Source organism: Crinia signifera, chromosome 19 (assembly GCF_055691185.1).
Source record: "Crinia signifera chromosome 19, ASM5569118v1, whole genome shotgun sequence".
Lineage (NCBI taxonomy): Eukaryota > Metazoa > Chordata > Amphibia > Anura > Myobatrachidae > Crinia > Crinia signifera.
In genome coordinates this window covers 49,753,343-49,768,751 of record NC_139226.1, presented here as the reverse complement: position 1 = coordinate 49,768,751, position 15,409 = coordinate 49,753,343, and positions in this window count along the sequence as shown.

Sequence of the window (15,409 nt, the reverse complement as noted above, 5' to 3'; positions counted from 1 at the left end):
TTCTGACACAGGCATTGAGCCGAAATTCACATTCTGAGACAGGGATTGAGCCGAAATTCACATTCTGACACAGGGAATGTCCCCGAAATTTACATTCTGACACAGGCATTGAGCCGAAATTCACATTTTGAGACAGGGATTGGGCCGAAATTCACATTCTGAGACAGGGATTGAGCCGAAATTCACATTCTGACACAGGGAATGTACCCGAAATTCACATTCTGGCACAGGGAATGTACCCGAAATTCACATTCTGACACAGGGAATGTCCCCAATATTCACATTCTGACACAGGGAGGGAATGTACCCGAAATTCACATTCTGGCACAGGGAATGTCCCCGAAATTCACATTCTGACACAGGGAATGTCCCCGAAATTCACATTCTGACACAGGGAATGTCCCCGAAATTCACATTCTGGCACAGGCATTGAGCCGAAATTTACATTCTGAGACAGGGATTGAGCCGAAATTCACATTCTGACACAGGGAATGTCCCCAATATTCACATTCTGACACAGGGAATGTACCCGAAATTCACATTCTGGCACAGGGAATGTGCCTGAAATTCACATTCTGACACTGGGAATGAGCCCACAATTCATATTCTGACACAGGGAATGTACATGTAAGCACACACTGCAAATATGCACATGATGGTGTGTGTTCTGATTAGATCCCTGGCACAGATTGAAAGCGTCACATTATACTTTTATATGAAATGGGGGAACTTGGGGTGATTGTGATGGGATTATGTACTGATCAGCAGCACAAGCTACTATATACTGATTAACAGCTGCTGGGAAGACACTGCCAGCCGTGAGACAGCAGGGCTAAAGCCCCCCATACACGGTCCGTTAATCGGATCCGTTGTGTGCTTAAACAGCACACATCGGATCGGATCGCATCCCTTGTGCATGCATTGTGCATGCACTGCGATCCGATCCAATGTATAGCTAGTACAAAAAGTATGTGCAGCACATACTTTTTGTACCGTACTATGTGATGCGCGGGAGCGCGCATCGCATAGTACAGAACGAAGCCATACACAACGGACCGTGTATGGGCTCCTTAAGATCTTAGCTGCGAGCTGAGGAGGAGAACTGCTGCAACACCTGTTTTCTCCTCACTACCCAGAGGTACCCGGGAGCACTTCCGGGACAGTGCACATCAAAGCTCTGGCATAGAGCACAGCACAGACCACTCCACTTAGCTGGGGACAGTGGCAGGATTTAAATGTTGGATCCAGTGATCGCAGCCTGGCAGCCAATCAGGAGCAGCCACTGCAGCTGCTCCTATTGGCTAGCGGCTGAACTTCATTTTAATCATGCGCTGCTGCTGGGCCCGTTGGTGTTACTTATCTGACATATACGGTTGTGGGTAAGGTGGGCTGGCAGAGCACTTGATCGCGTGCTACCGGTGGGAGCTACGTGATAGACCGGTAGACCGCGATCGACCTTTTGGCCAGCCCTGCTTTAGAGTCTCCTCTCAGGAGACTCTCTGCAGCTTTTACAGGGGTCAGGCTTACTGTCATGTAGCCCCACCTCTCATCCCGGAAAATGCCGCTCTTCAAGGAGGGGGTGGTACTAAATGATGCAATTTGCCATTTAGCCACTCCCGGTATGAGGGAGAGGGTGTGGAGGCCCATGTGAGAGGCCCCACTAAATGCAGTAGACTTGCCCTCCCTTCTGGGGGGGGGAGGGTTGGAAGGGGGACCCTATTTTTGGGACCCTCCCGGGCAATTCGGGAGGGTAAGCAACCCTTGAGGAAGCAGGCAGTAGAAGCATAAGTGGGCACAAACTAATCTACAACAATTATTTTACTTAGTGGCAGTGCTGACTTACCAGTTCATTTTCGCTGCTGTTGCTGGTAACTCTTCTGTTGCTGCACTGCACCAGCACTGCACACTGAACGACTTTGTATTCAGGAGAGGAGCAGGCAGGTGGCGTGACTCCGGCCGCCAGGCGCTCAGCCATTTTCTGCTGATTGCTGTATAACAACAGGGGCAGGGCTGCTGCAGAACAATCTCTCCCCCATCTCCTGTCACACATCTCCTCCCCCATCTCCTGTCACACATCCCCCATCTCCTGTCACACATGTCCTCCACCCATCTCCTGTCACACATCCCCCATCTCCTGTCACACATTTGCTCCTTAGCACCCCCATCTCCTGTCACAAATCTCCCCCCATCTCCTGTCACACATCACCTCCCCCATCTCCTGTCACACATCACCTCCCCCCATCTCTGGTCACACATCACCTCCCCATCTCCTGTTACACATCTCTTATCCCCATCTCCTCCCCCCATCTCCTGTCACAAATCACCTCCTGTCACACATCCCCCATCTCCTGTCACACATCACCTCCCCCCATCTCCTTTAACACATCTCCCCCATCTCCTGTCACACATCACCTCCCCCCATCCCTGGTCACACCTCACCTCCCCCATCTCCTGTCACACATCTCTTACCCCCATCTCCTCCCCCCATCTCCTGTCACAAATCACCTCCCCCCAAATCCTATCACACATCTCCTGTCACATATCTCCCCATCTCCTGTCACACATCCCCCATCTCCTGTCACACATCACCTCCCCCATCTCTTGTCACACATCACCTCCCCCATCTCCTGTCACACATCTCTTACCCCCATCTCCTGTCACAAATCACCTCCCCCCATCTCCTATCACACACCTCCCCCATCTCCTGTCACACATCACCTCCCCCATCTCCTGTCACACATCACCTCCCCCATTTCCTGTCACACATCTCTTACCCCCATCTCCTGTCACAAATCACCTCCCCCACCTCCTGTAACACATCTCCTGTCACACATCCCCCATCTACTGTCACACATCACCTCCTCACTTCCCACCCATCATCTGTCATCTGTCCCGACTCTCCTCCATATGCCCTGGCTACACTCACCCTCCAGTTACAGCAGCAATATAGCCATGGCATGCACTTTTGCGGACCCCCGTCCTGCCCCAGCACAGTTTGTGCATATGGTAATGTGCGCGGTGACGTCATGACGCCCCGTCGCACATTGCATATGCAAGAGAGGGAGCGGCTTAGGGGCAGCAGTGGGGCACTCACTGAGAAACGGCGGGGTCAGCGACACAGGGAGTGTTATTATGGAGAGGAGGAGGTGGGGTGACCACACGGGGACAAACGCAAACAGATAAGAAGGCGGCAAGGTGACTGTGAGGCCCCGCCTCCACCCGGCCGCTGCATAGAGCAAGCCTGTTTAGCAGCCCCGCCACCTCCTTTCCATAACTATTTGCCGAGTCCCCGTCCCGGCAGTGTATCTGCGCCGCACAGTACCCCGCTGGTGGCTGGCTGGCTGGCTGCATACAGTGTCAGTCCCAGAAGCAGTTGGAGGCAGCGCAGCCTCTGTAACCTGAGCAGTCACTCAGGGAAGTGTCTTGAAGTTGAAGTCATATGTAATTGTGTGGGCGGAGCCAGCTCACTACACCAGCCCCAGCCCCACATGATCATCTTGTTTCGGCCTCACTAACATCGGCCTCCCGGGAAACTTCCCGGTGAATTTGTCAGTCCCACTGCCGTGCCAGAGCTAGGCAGGCAGAGAGACAATCCCTCCTCCTCGCAGAGTCTCTCTTCCGGACACGCACGCACCCCCTTCCATCCCCCCGCCTGGCTTCTCCTTACTTTCTCCTCCGGCGGCGTTGAGCAGCTCAGAGTCTTTACAGGCAGCCGGCAGCATCTCCTTTAAACATTTTTTTAAAAACCTAAGCAAGGTGCAGGGGAGTGTTTGCTATCTATCGGGCCCCCCCAGCCGCCGGGCCCCATAGCAGCTGCACCCCCTGCACCCTCGGTAGTTCCGCCACTGCGCTGTGCGCATGCAGAGGGGCTGGGGGCTGGCTAGCAGCTTACAGAGCTGCTAGCCATGCCTCCATAGCGGTGAAAAACGGGCATGGCCTCATGAAATTGCGCGATTTGTAGGCCCCAATTTCGGCCGCACACACTGATGTCCCTCCTTGCCCGGATTCAAAGTTGGGAGATATGTTTTCAGCCAGCATTGGCTGCTATTATAGTGCTTCTTTGGGTACGCAAGGGCACCTCTGAAGTGGGGTACCACACTCTCTATAATTGGGAGTCTAGCATGTTAGGAGTCCAGCATGGAGGTAGGACGGCAGAAGCACAGACATACAGTAGTCCCGCCTGGGCCTGGATTAGTGTACTCCACTGACACTTTCAAGATTTTGCTATGCGGCCCACAAGCTTCTATTTACGCCCCTGTGCCCATGAGTAGGGCGGAAGAACTCCGTCTACCACATTTTTTAAGGGTGGAGAATATGACTAATGTATTACACTCTGGAATATATATAGGGGGGGCGGTGGTGAGGAGCAGGGCCGCTGAGAGGGGGGGAGTGGGTACTAATTACCCGGGCCCAGGCTTGCTGGAGGGACCCGGCGGGAGCCCTGGTCGGACCCCTCTCTGACCTCCCTTCCCCCTCCATCCCTCCCAGGCAGCAGCACACACCTACAGCATGTGCTGCACGTGTGCTGCTGAGGGGGGGGGGGGGGGACAATAACACTCCCCCTTGACTTGAGATTGTTTTTTTCACCCCCTTAACATTTGGGGGCGTGGCCTAATCACAGGAAGTGTCCCCGTCGCCCCCAATTAGGCCACAGCCCCAAAATTTTACCGGGGCCTGGCATGCCTCTCGGCTGCCCTGGTGAGGAGATGCCTAAAGGAGCAGAGGTCAACACCACTATAAGAGGACCTAGAGCGTGGGTTACAGATCACTGCAGCCATCCTGAAGAAGCAATACCCTGGTGAAACTAGTTGATGCACGCAAGTAATCTGGACCCGCCGATCTCCGCAGTTTACACAGAACCCCCCTCTTTGGAGGTTTGAGATAAGGTACTTTGCTCAATTGAGCTTTAGTATACCTATTTGACTTTTCTACATTGGGATCAGAACCAGTACTACCTAACAGGATAAAACTGTCCGGACACAGTTCTGTTATTCACATTGGCCATTGCATGTCATTCCCTCTCCACCTACCTAAATGTGTATGTATACCGGTATTAGGTTTAGATAAGCATTATTCAGTATAGAGAGTTCATGTCCACTTATTAAAAAGCGTGGTTTGCACTTCATGATAAATATTTGATGTGAGGAATTATATCCTCTTTGAAATCATTGGATGTATTTTAATATTGAAATTTCTTCTTTTTATATATAAGAAATTACTTTATACAATCAATAAAGTATATTGAATTATTAAAATAACCTGCATATGGTTATCATTGGATTGTAGCCGATGTCAAAGAGACCGAGCGGGAAGTGACACCATTTGGTGTAGTTTTCCCTCTTAAACGTTTTCTTGAGGTATTTAGAATACCTTAAAGCTGCCCAAACACGGTCCGTTTGCCGGCGGTCCGTTTTGTACTATGAGATGTGTGCTCCCGCGCATCTCATCGTACAGTACAAAAAGTATGTGCTGCACATACTTTTTGTACTTGCTTTACATCGCATCGCATTGCATTGCATGCACAAGGCATGCAATGTGATACGATGTGTATTGTGTACTATATAAGTACAAAACGGATCCGTTAAACGGAGCATGTATGGGGACCTTAAGACACTTTGCAGTCTAAATCTCTCTGAGCGTAGTCTCCGGATCCCCCATTTACAAAATTGTCCATTCCCCGTCACTGAAGTGGTTGGATTTTTATTTTGTTCACGTTCTTTTTAATATACAACATAAGGGTAAGTGGGAGAAGCCAAGGACAATTTCATCACTTTTCTTTTACTGCGGTGTGGCAAGATGTGTTATAATCTCTTATTAACCAGCCAGCTTTCTGCAGTCTTTGACCTAAATTGGATGAAAGCAACAGTGTGAGCTGTGAGGTGGTCAATATTTACTTGAATAACTGTTAATGAATGCTATGAAGGTACAGTAGCAGATCCAAAATGGAAACCAAAACCAGACAGTTTTGATTTTGGAAAAAAAAATTGGTACTTGTGTATTATCATGGCGCCCAAGTTTCTTACGTACGGCACCGTAGGAAACTCGCATCGCTTCGCTTCGCATCACTTCGCATGGGCCATTATAACGGCCGTGCGATGCAATGCGTTGCGATGCGATTTTCCTATGTAATTTATTCACTGCTCTCTTAGACCCGGGGAATCGCATCACATTGCATTGCATTTTTTAGATGGTATGTGTTATTTATATGTTGACGATAAGACATCTGTGTGAGGGATGCACTGGTGTGGTAGGGGGGTGGGGTTCCGTGGGGACCTTAGAGCTGTGAGGGGCGTGAGCACAGGAAGGAAGGGGGGTGTTGGGTGTGCCGTGGATGGAGGAGCAAAAGAAAACTTGTTGCAAAAGAAAAATAATTAATATTCACTATGCAATGCAATAAAAATCTGCTACACCCCTGTTGTGCACAGAGGCCATAACAGAACTTGCACTTTGATTTTACATTTACATTGTATAGTTAATATTTCATTATCTGTGGGGATGGTTTACAAATAATAACTGTCCTAGACCGAGTGAGTGACAGCACTTCCACACTGTCACTTTTACCAATACACCTCACTGGTACTGCTTGTGCCACTATCAAGCCTCCAGGTACGAGCTGCCTCATATTGCACAGAGACAGGCTGTGGCTGGGCTGGGTGAAGGTAGGGGGAGCTAGCATGCAGCTCCTCCCAGGCAGATCCTCACGTGGCTGCAAGAAAGCTGCCAGGTGATAGTTATGTCTATTTCCAAGTGGGCTAAAGGAGAGGAGCAAGGTCAGAATGAGGGGCACAAACGGACCTTTGGGCCTCGCTTTACTTGCCACAGTTGGGGCACGGTTTTGAGCTTTGCTCACCACCTGGTTGCTAAAAGCAACCAGTGATGACGTGGATAGTGAAACTCCAAGGCCTCCAGCCTTCCTCTTCGCCCTGGGCATGAAAGGTCCTTTAGCCCACATGGATTTAGCAGCTACCATCGGGTAACATAGTAACATAGTAATTAAGGCTGAAAACATACGTTAGTCCATCGAGTTCAACCTATCTAACTTGTAACTACTGAACTTGAGTAAGTCATATTATAGGATTCCCTTACTGGCCAAAAATGCATCCAGTTTTGATTTAAATTCATTAACAGTAGTTGCTGTAATCCCCCCCACCGGCAATGAGTTCCAGAATGTTACTGCTCTAATGGTGAAGAATCCTCTTCTTAATTCAGCACGGAATTTCTTTTCCTTGAGCCTCAATACATGCCCGCGTGTCCTAAGTATAGGCCTGATGCCTGATAGGGTGATGCAGGGTCTGTCCCCAGCAGCTGAGCATGCAAGTGTTTGTGTTATACGCTGAGAGGCTGTGTATGTTTTATATGCTGGTTGTAACTATGCTGGCCAAATGAGTCACTAATTGTGTGATTGTATACTATGTGTATATTCTGGGTGTACATGCTGAGGGTATGTATGCTATGTGTGTGCATGCTTTGTATATAATGTATGTGTATGTATGTATGTATGTATGTATGTGTGTATGTATATGCTTTGCCTATGTTTGTGTGTATATAGGGGATGATAGTCCCAAAAAGGTCACCTCAGTTCAGCTGTGTCCTGTCCTCTTTTGGGCCCAAAAGGAAAATGTTCCCTGGTGATGGGTGAACAGTGGAATGGGATGGATGTGCCACTGTATTGCCTCTGTAGTTATTTTATATCGGAGTCACCCCAGAGATGGTTGTGGATGTGGGGTCCTGCAGGGGCTGGCTGGCATCTTCCACCATCACCATCGTTTCACCACCCTACCCTCTCCCCTCTATCTAGTATGCAGCAATTATTAATCAATCAATCCCCCCCACACACACCTGAAACAGGGACAGTGCGCGTTGAAGACGCGCTGCAAAATTTTACACTGTAATGTCCATTACACATAATGCCACACACCGTAATGCCCATTCCATATAAAGCCAACACCGTAATGCCCATTAAACATAATGCCACACACCATAATGCCAATTAAACATAATCCCACACACCGTAATGCCAATTAAACAATGCCCATTACACATAATGCCATCACCGCAATGCCCGTTTAAACATCATGCCACACACCGTAATGCCAATTAAACAATGCCCATTACACATAATGCCAACACCGCAATTCCCATTACACATATTGCAACACACCGTAATGCCCATTACACATAATGCCAACAACGTAATGCCTATTACACATAATGCCACACACCGTAATGCCCAATCTCCTATATATTTGGCTACATCTGTCACTCAAAGTGGGTGTCTGTGTCTATAACGCTCTGTTCCTGGACTTTCCTCTTAATGTGTGATTGCCTTCATCTGTGCTGAACACCTTTCTGAGAAATTAACCTGTTTAAAACAGGTGATGGCAATCATACATTAAGGGGAAGTCTAGAAACAGAGCATTGTGTCCCTCCTAGAGAGGGTCATGTTGGGAGGTATGTGACAGAGAACCAGCCCAGTGAGCCCACAGACAGTGCCAGACACCCACTGCCTTCCCATGTTGCCCAGCACTGCTACTCCACAGCCACCAGGTGAGCGCCCCCCTCCCGCGATTTGCGGCAAAACCTCCCCCCCCGCGTGCCCCCCCCTCCCGCGATTCGCGGCAAAAACACCCGCTCCCCCGCGACCCCCCCTCCCGCGATTCGCTGCAAAAAGAACCCCCCCACGACCCCTCCCGCAATTCGCGGCATAACCACCACCCCGTGACCCCCCCTCCCGCGAATCGCGGCAAACCCTCCCCCGTGACACCCCCCCCCCCCGATTCACGGAAAAAACACCCCCCCGCGACCTCACTCCCGCGATTCGCGGCAAAAAGAACCCCCCCGCGACCCCCCCTTGCACGATTGGCGGCACCCCCCCTGCGACCCCCCTCCCGCGATTCGCGGCACCCCCTCGCAATTCGCAGCAGCCCCAGGATTAAATGGCACATGCAAAACACTGACATGGCTATGGTCGACAATGAAAAAGGTTGACATGAGTTTTTGAAGATTTATTTTTAATTTTTTCATATTCATTGTCATGTGTCGACATGGACACCAATGAAGTGGCACACTTATGTCAACATTTACATGTGTTGACCTTTCTGTGTTGATTTTTTCTTGTGGCGATTCGCGTCACACCCCCCCCACCCCCACCCCCCCCACAACCCCCACTCCCGCGATTCACGGCACACACACACACACCTCCCCCGCGATTCTCGGCACCCCACCCCGTGACCCCCCCTCCCGTGATTCACGGCACCCCCCGTGACCCCCCACCTCCCGCAATTCGCGGCAACCCCCCACTGGAACCCCTGTGAACCCCGCCCTCCCGCGATTCGCGGCACCCACACCCGCGACCCCCCCCTCCCGCAATTCGCGGCACCCCCCCGTGATTCGCGGCAGCTCCAGAATTAAATTGCACATGGAAAACACTGACATGGCTATGGTCGACAATGAAAAAGGTTGACATGAGTTTTTGAAGTTTTTTTGTCATTTTTTGAATGTTTTCATATTCATTCTCATGTGTCGACATGGACACCAATGAAGTGCCACACTTATGTCAACATTTACATGTGTTGACCTTTCTGTGTTGATTTTTTCTTGTGGCGATTCGCGTCACACCCCCCCGCAACCCCCCTCCCGCGATTCGCGGCACCCCCCGTGACCCCCCACCTCCCGCAATTCGCGGCAACCCCCCCCCCCCCGGAACCCCTGTGAACCCCGCCCTCCCGCGATTCGCAGCACCCAACCCCGCGACCCCCCCCTCCCGCAATTCGCGGCACCCCCCGTGATTCGCGGCAGCTCCAGAATTAAATTGCACATGGAAAACACTGACATGGCTATGGTCGACAATGAAAAAGGTTGACATGAGTTTTTGAAGTTTTTTTTAAATTTTTTGAATATTTTCATATTCATTCTCATGTGTCGACATGGACACCAATGAAGTGGCACACTTATGTCAACATTTACATGTGTTGACCTTTCTGTGTTGATTTTTTCTTGTGGCGATTCGCGTCACACCCCCCCGCAACCCCCCCTCCCCCGATTCGCGGCACCCCCGTGACCCCCCACCTCCCGCAATTCGCGGCAACCCCCCCCCCGGAACCCCTGTGAACCCCGCCCTCCCGCAATTCGCGGCACCCAACCCCGCGACCCCCCCCCTCCCGCAATTCGCGGCACCCCCCGTGATTCGCGGCAGCTCCAGAATTAAATTGCACATGGAAAACACTGACATGGCTATGGTCGACAATGAAAAAGGTTGACATGAGTTTTTGAAGTTTTTTTTTCATTTTTTGAATATTTTCATATTCATTCTCATGTGTCGACATGGACACCAATGAAGTGCCACACTTATGTCAACATTTACATGTGTTGACCTTTCTGTGTTGATTTTTTTCTTGTGGCGATTTGCGTCACACCCCCCCACTCCCACGATTCACGGCACACACACACACACCTCCCCCGCGATTCTCGGCACCCCACCCCGTGACCCCCTCCCGTGATTCACGGCACACCCCCGCGACCCCCCCTCCCATGATTCGCCGCAACCCCCGCCCCGTAACCCCCCCTCCCGCGATTTGCGGCACCCACCCCCGCGACCCCCCCTCCCGCAATTCGCGGCACCCCCCCGCGATTCGCGGCAGCTCCAGAATTAAATTGCACATGGAAAACACTGACATGGCTATGGTCGACAATGAAAAAGGTTGACATGAGTTTTTGAAGTTTTTTTTTCATTTTTTGAATGTTTTCATTTTCATTCTCATGTGTCGACATGGACACCAATGAAGTGCCACACTTATGTCAACATTTACATGTGTTGACCTTTCTGTGTTGATTTTTTCTTGTGGCGATTCGCGTCACACCCCCCCCCACCCCCCCGCAACCCCCACTCCCGCGATTCACGGCACACACACCCCCCCCGCGATTCTCGGCACCCCACCCCGTGACCCCCCCTCCCGTGATTCACGGCACACCCCACGCGAACCCCCCTACCATGATTCGCCGCAACCCCCGCCCCCGTAACCCCCCTCCCGCGATTTGCGGCACCCACCCCGCGACCCCCCTCCCACGATTCTCTGCAATCCCTCCCCTCCCGCGATTCGCAGCATCCACCCCCCCACAACCCCCCCTCCTGCAATTCGCGGCACCCCCCGCGACCCTCCCTCCTGCAATTCGCGGCACCCTCCGCGACCCCCCCTCCCGCGATTCGCGGACACCTAAGTTGCAATACAGGGCATCTTTCATACAATTCTAACCATATTTCTCATATACAAACGTTCACAAATTAAGGGGGCGCAGCCCCTTACGACGGTGTGAAGAGCGCCCGTAGGGCGCGATGAATCACCTAGTCCTATATATTTGGCTACATCTGTCACTCAAAGTGGGTGTCTGTGTCTATAATGCTCTGTTCCTGGACTTTCCTCTTAATGTGTGATTGCCTTCATCTGTGCTGAACACCTTTCTCAGAAATTAACCTGTTTAAAACAGGTGATGGCAATCATACATTAAGGGGAAGTCTAGAAACAGAGCATTGGGTCATGTTGGGAGGTATGTGACAGAGAACCAGCCCAGTGAGCACACAGACAGTGCCAGACACCCACTGCCTTCCCATGTTGCCCAGCACTGCTACTCCACAGCCACCAGGTGAGCGCCCCCCCTCCCGCGATTTGCGGCAAAACCTCCCCCCCCGCGCCCCCCCCCCTCCCGCGATTCGCGGCAAAAAACACCCGCTCCCCCGCGACCCCCCCTTCCCGCGATTCGCTGCAAAAAGAACCCCCCCACGACCCTCCCGCAATTCGCGGCATAACCACCACCCCGCGACCCCCCCTCCCGCGAATCGCGGCAAACCCTCCCCCATGACCCCCCCCCCCCGATTCGCGGAAAAAACACCCCCCCGCGACCTCACTCCCGCGATTCGCGGCAAAAAGAACCCCCCCCGCGACCCCCCCCTTGCACGATTGGCGGCACCCCCCCTGCGACCCCCCTCCCGCGATTCGCGGCACCCCCCCCCCGCAATTCGCTGCAGCCCCAGGATTAAATGGCACATGCAAAACACTGACATGGCTATGGTCGACAATGAAAAAAGTTGACATGAGTTTTTGAAGATTTATTTTTAATTTTTTTAATTTTTTCATATTCATTGTCATGTGTCGACATGGACACCAATGAAGTGGCACACTTATGTCAACATTTACATGTGTTGACCTTTCTGTGTTGATTTTTTCATGTGGCGATTCGCGTCACACCCCCCCCCCCTACCCCCACCCCCCACAACCCCACTCCCGCGATTCACGGCACACACACACACCTCCCCCGCGATTCTCGGCACCCCACCCCGTGACCCCCCCTCCCGTGATTCACGGCACCGCCCGTGACCCCCCACCTCCCGCAATTCGCGGCAACCCCCCACCGGAACCCCTGTGAACCCCGCGATTCGCGGCACCCACCCCCGCGACCCCCCCTCCCGCAATTCGCGGCACCCCCCCGTGATTCGCGGCAGCTCCAGAATTAAATTGCACATGGAAAACACTGACATGGCTATGGTCGACAATGAAAAAGGTTGAGTTTTTGAAAAATTTTTGTCATTTTTTGAATATTTTCATATTCATTCTCATGTGTCGACATGGACACCAATGAAGTGCCACACTTATGTCAACATTTACATGTGTTGACCTTTCTGTGTTGATTTTTTTCTTGTGGCGATTCGCGTCACACCCCCCGCAACCCCCCCCTCCCGCGATTCGCGGCACCCCCCGTGACCCCCCACCTCCCGCAATTCGCGGCAACCCCCCCCGGAACCCCTGTGAACCCCGCCCTCCCGCGATTCGCGGCGCCCAACACCGCGACCCCCCCCCTCCCGCAATTCGCGGCACCCCCCGTGATTCGCGGCAGCTCCAGAATTAAATTGAACATGGAAAACACTGACATGGCTATGGTCGACAATGAAAAAGGTTGACATGAGTTTTTGAAGTTTTTTTTTCATTTTTGAATATTTTCATATTCATTCTCATGTGTCGACATGGACACCAATGAAGTGCCACACTTATGTCAACATTTACATGTGTTGACCTTTCTGTGTTGATTTTTTTCTTGTGGCGATTTGCGTCACACCCCCCCCACTCCCACGATTCACGGCACACACACACACACCTCCCCCGCGATTCTCGGCACCCCACCCCGTGACCCCCCCTCCCGTGATTCACGGCACACCCCCGCGACCCCCCCCTCCCATGATTCGCCGCAACCCCCGCCCCGTAACCCCCCCTCCCGCGATTTGCGGCACCCACCCCCGCGACCCCCCCTCCCGCAATTCGCGGCACCCCCCCGCGATTCGCGGCAGCTCCAGAATTAAATTGCACATGGAAAACACTGACATGGCTATGGTCGACAATGAAAAAGGTTGACATGAGTTTTTGAAGTTTTTTTTTCATTTTTTGAATGTTTTCATATTCATTCTCATGTGTCGACATGGACACCAATGAAGTGCCACACTTATGTCAACATTTACATGTGTTGACCTTTCTGTGTTGATTTTTTCTTGTGGCGATTCGCGTCACACCCCCCCACCCCCCGCAACCCCCACTCCCGCGATTCACGGCACACACACACCCCCCCGCGATTCTCGGCACCCCACCCCGTGACCCCCCTCCCGTGATTCACGGCACACCCCACGCGACCCCCCCTACCATGATTCGCCGCAACCCCCGCCCCCGTAACCCCCCTCCCGCGATTTGCGGCAACCCACCCCGCGACCCCCCTCCCACGATTCTCTGCAATCCCTCCCCTCCCGCGATTTGCAGCATCCATCCCCCCACAACCCCCCCTCCTGCAATTCGCGGCACCCCCCGCGACCCCCCCTCCTGCAATTCGCGGCACCCTCCGCGACCCCCCCTCCCGCGATTCGCGGACACCTAAGTTGCAATACAGGGCATCTTTCATACAATTCTAACCATATTTCTCATATACAAACGTTCACAAATTAAGGGGGCGCAGCCCCTTACGACGGTGTGAAGAGCGCCCGTAGGGCGCGATGAATCACCTAGTAAACATATATTTGCCTGCATTAACTCGTGAAGTGCCACTGTTTGTTCATTACCGGTGTGTGTGTGTGTGTGTGTATATATATATATATATATATATATATATATATATATATATATATATATAGGGTTGTTTTAGGCGGCACTCCAACGTCTTTCACAAGAATTATGACCACGCAATTTTCATCAAGATTTTTCGAGTTTAATGCTCGTCATCAGGATACATTTTCTCATACAAACATGCAATATATAGCCACATCCTAGTAAACAAAGCTCCTCCTTGTCAGAGGGTGTGAAGGTTTCATTAAGACACCTGTGTTAAACAGGTGATACACTGTGTCTATTACATTGAATAAAGGCAGAAAAAGTGCCAAAAGTGCATATCAATACAAAATGTCCCAAACATTACAGCAAAAAACACAGCACATCTATAAACACACATCTAATAAAAAAGAACATTAAAGACATTGATTTACATACATATAAAAGGACTGCATCAAAGTTTAGATTCACAGCTGATTGAACAGCTTATTCAAAAGATAGTCCTCCAAGGACCCTGCTGGGCAGAGGGGGAATTCCAGTTATCTGTAACAAAATCACAAATCACTATAACATCGTGCTAAATGATCACCAACATCAAAGAAAAGCACTAAGCCCCAGGCTTTCATTTAACCCCATTGGAGATTGAGTTTTTAATGAAAAAATCCATTTGGATTCAAGTTGGAGGAGTTTTTTCCCCCGATCCCCTCCCCTAATGTTGGGGGGTACTTGATCGATAATTCTATATCGGAGAGAGCTTAAGGAATGCCTGGCCTCCATGAAATGCCGGGCCACCGGCTGCTCACTGTGGCCCTTTTCGATGGCTAACTTGATGGCATTTCTATGGGCTGCCATGCGCTCCTTTAAGCTTCTCTCCGTTTTCCCCACGTAGCACTTGCTACAGGGGCATGTAATCAGGTAGACCACATGTGTGGAACTACGGGTGACATTCTATGCTTGCACATAAATGCGCATGTTTTTTTAGCGCACCACATCGCCGCAAATCGCACTTTTACAAATCGCACTTTTCAGTCATAATTCGCATATTTAATGTGATGCGTTTTGGAGGCTGAAAAGTGCGAATAGGTGCGATTTGCGGCGAAGTGGTGCGCTTTTAAGTAACAAAATAGTGCGAATTCTTCCGCCGGTCATGTGCGATTTTTGGACCAACCGGAGTGCGATATACAAAACTGTCTCCGCATGAGTAAGAACCCCCCAACCTATTGGCCCACCTGTGTCCCCTCCATTATGCATCACACCCCCTATATAAAGGGTCATTGGCGCCATTTCACTCTTTGATAGGAAGTAAGGAGCATGGAGAGGAGCAGTGGCAG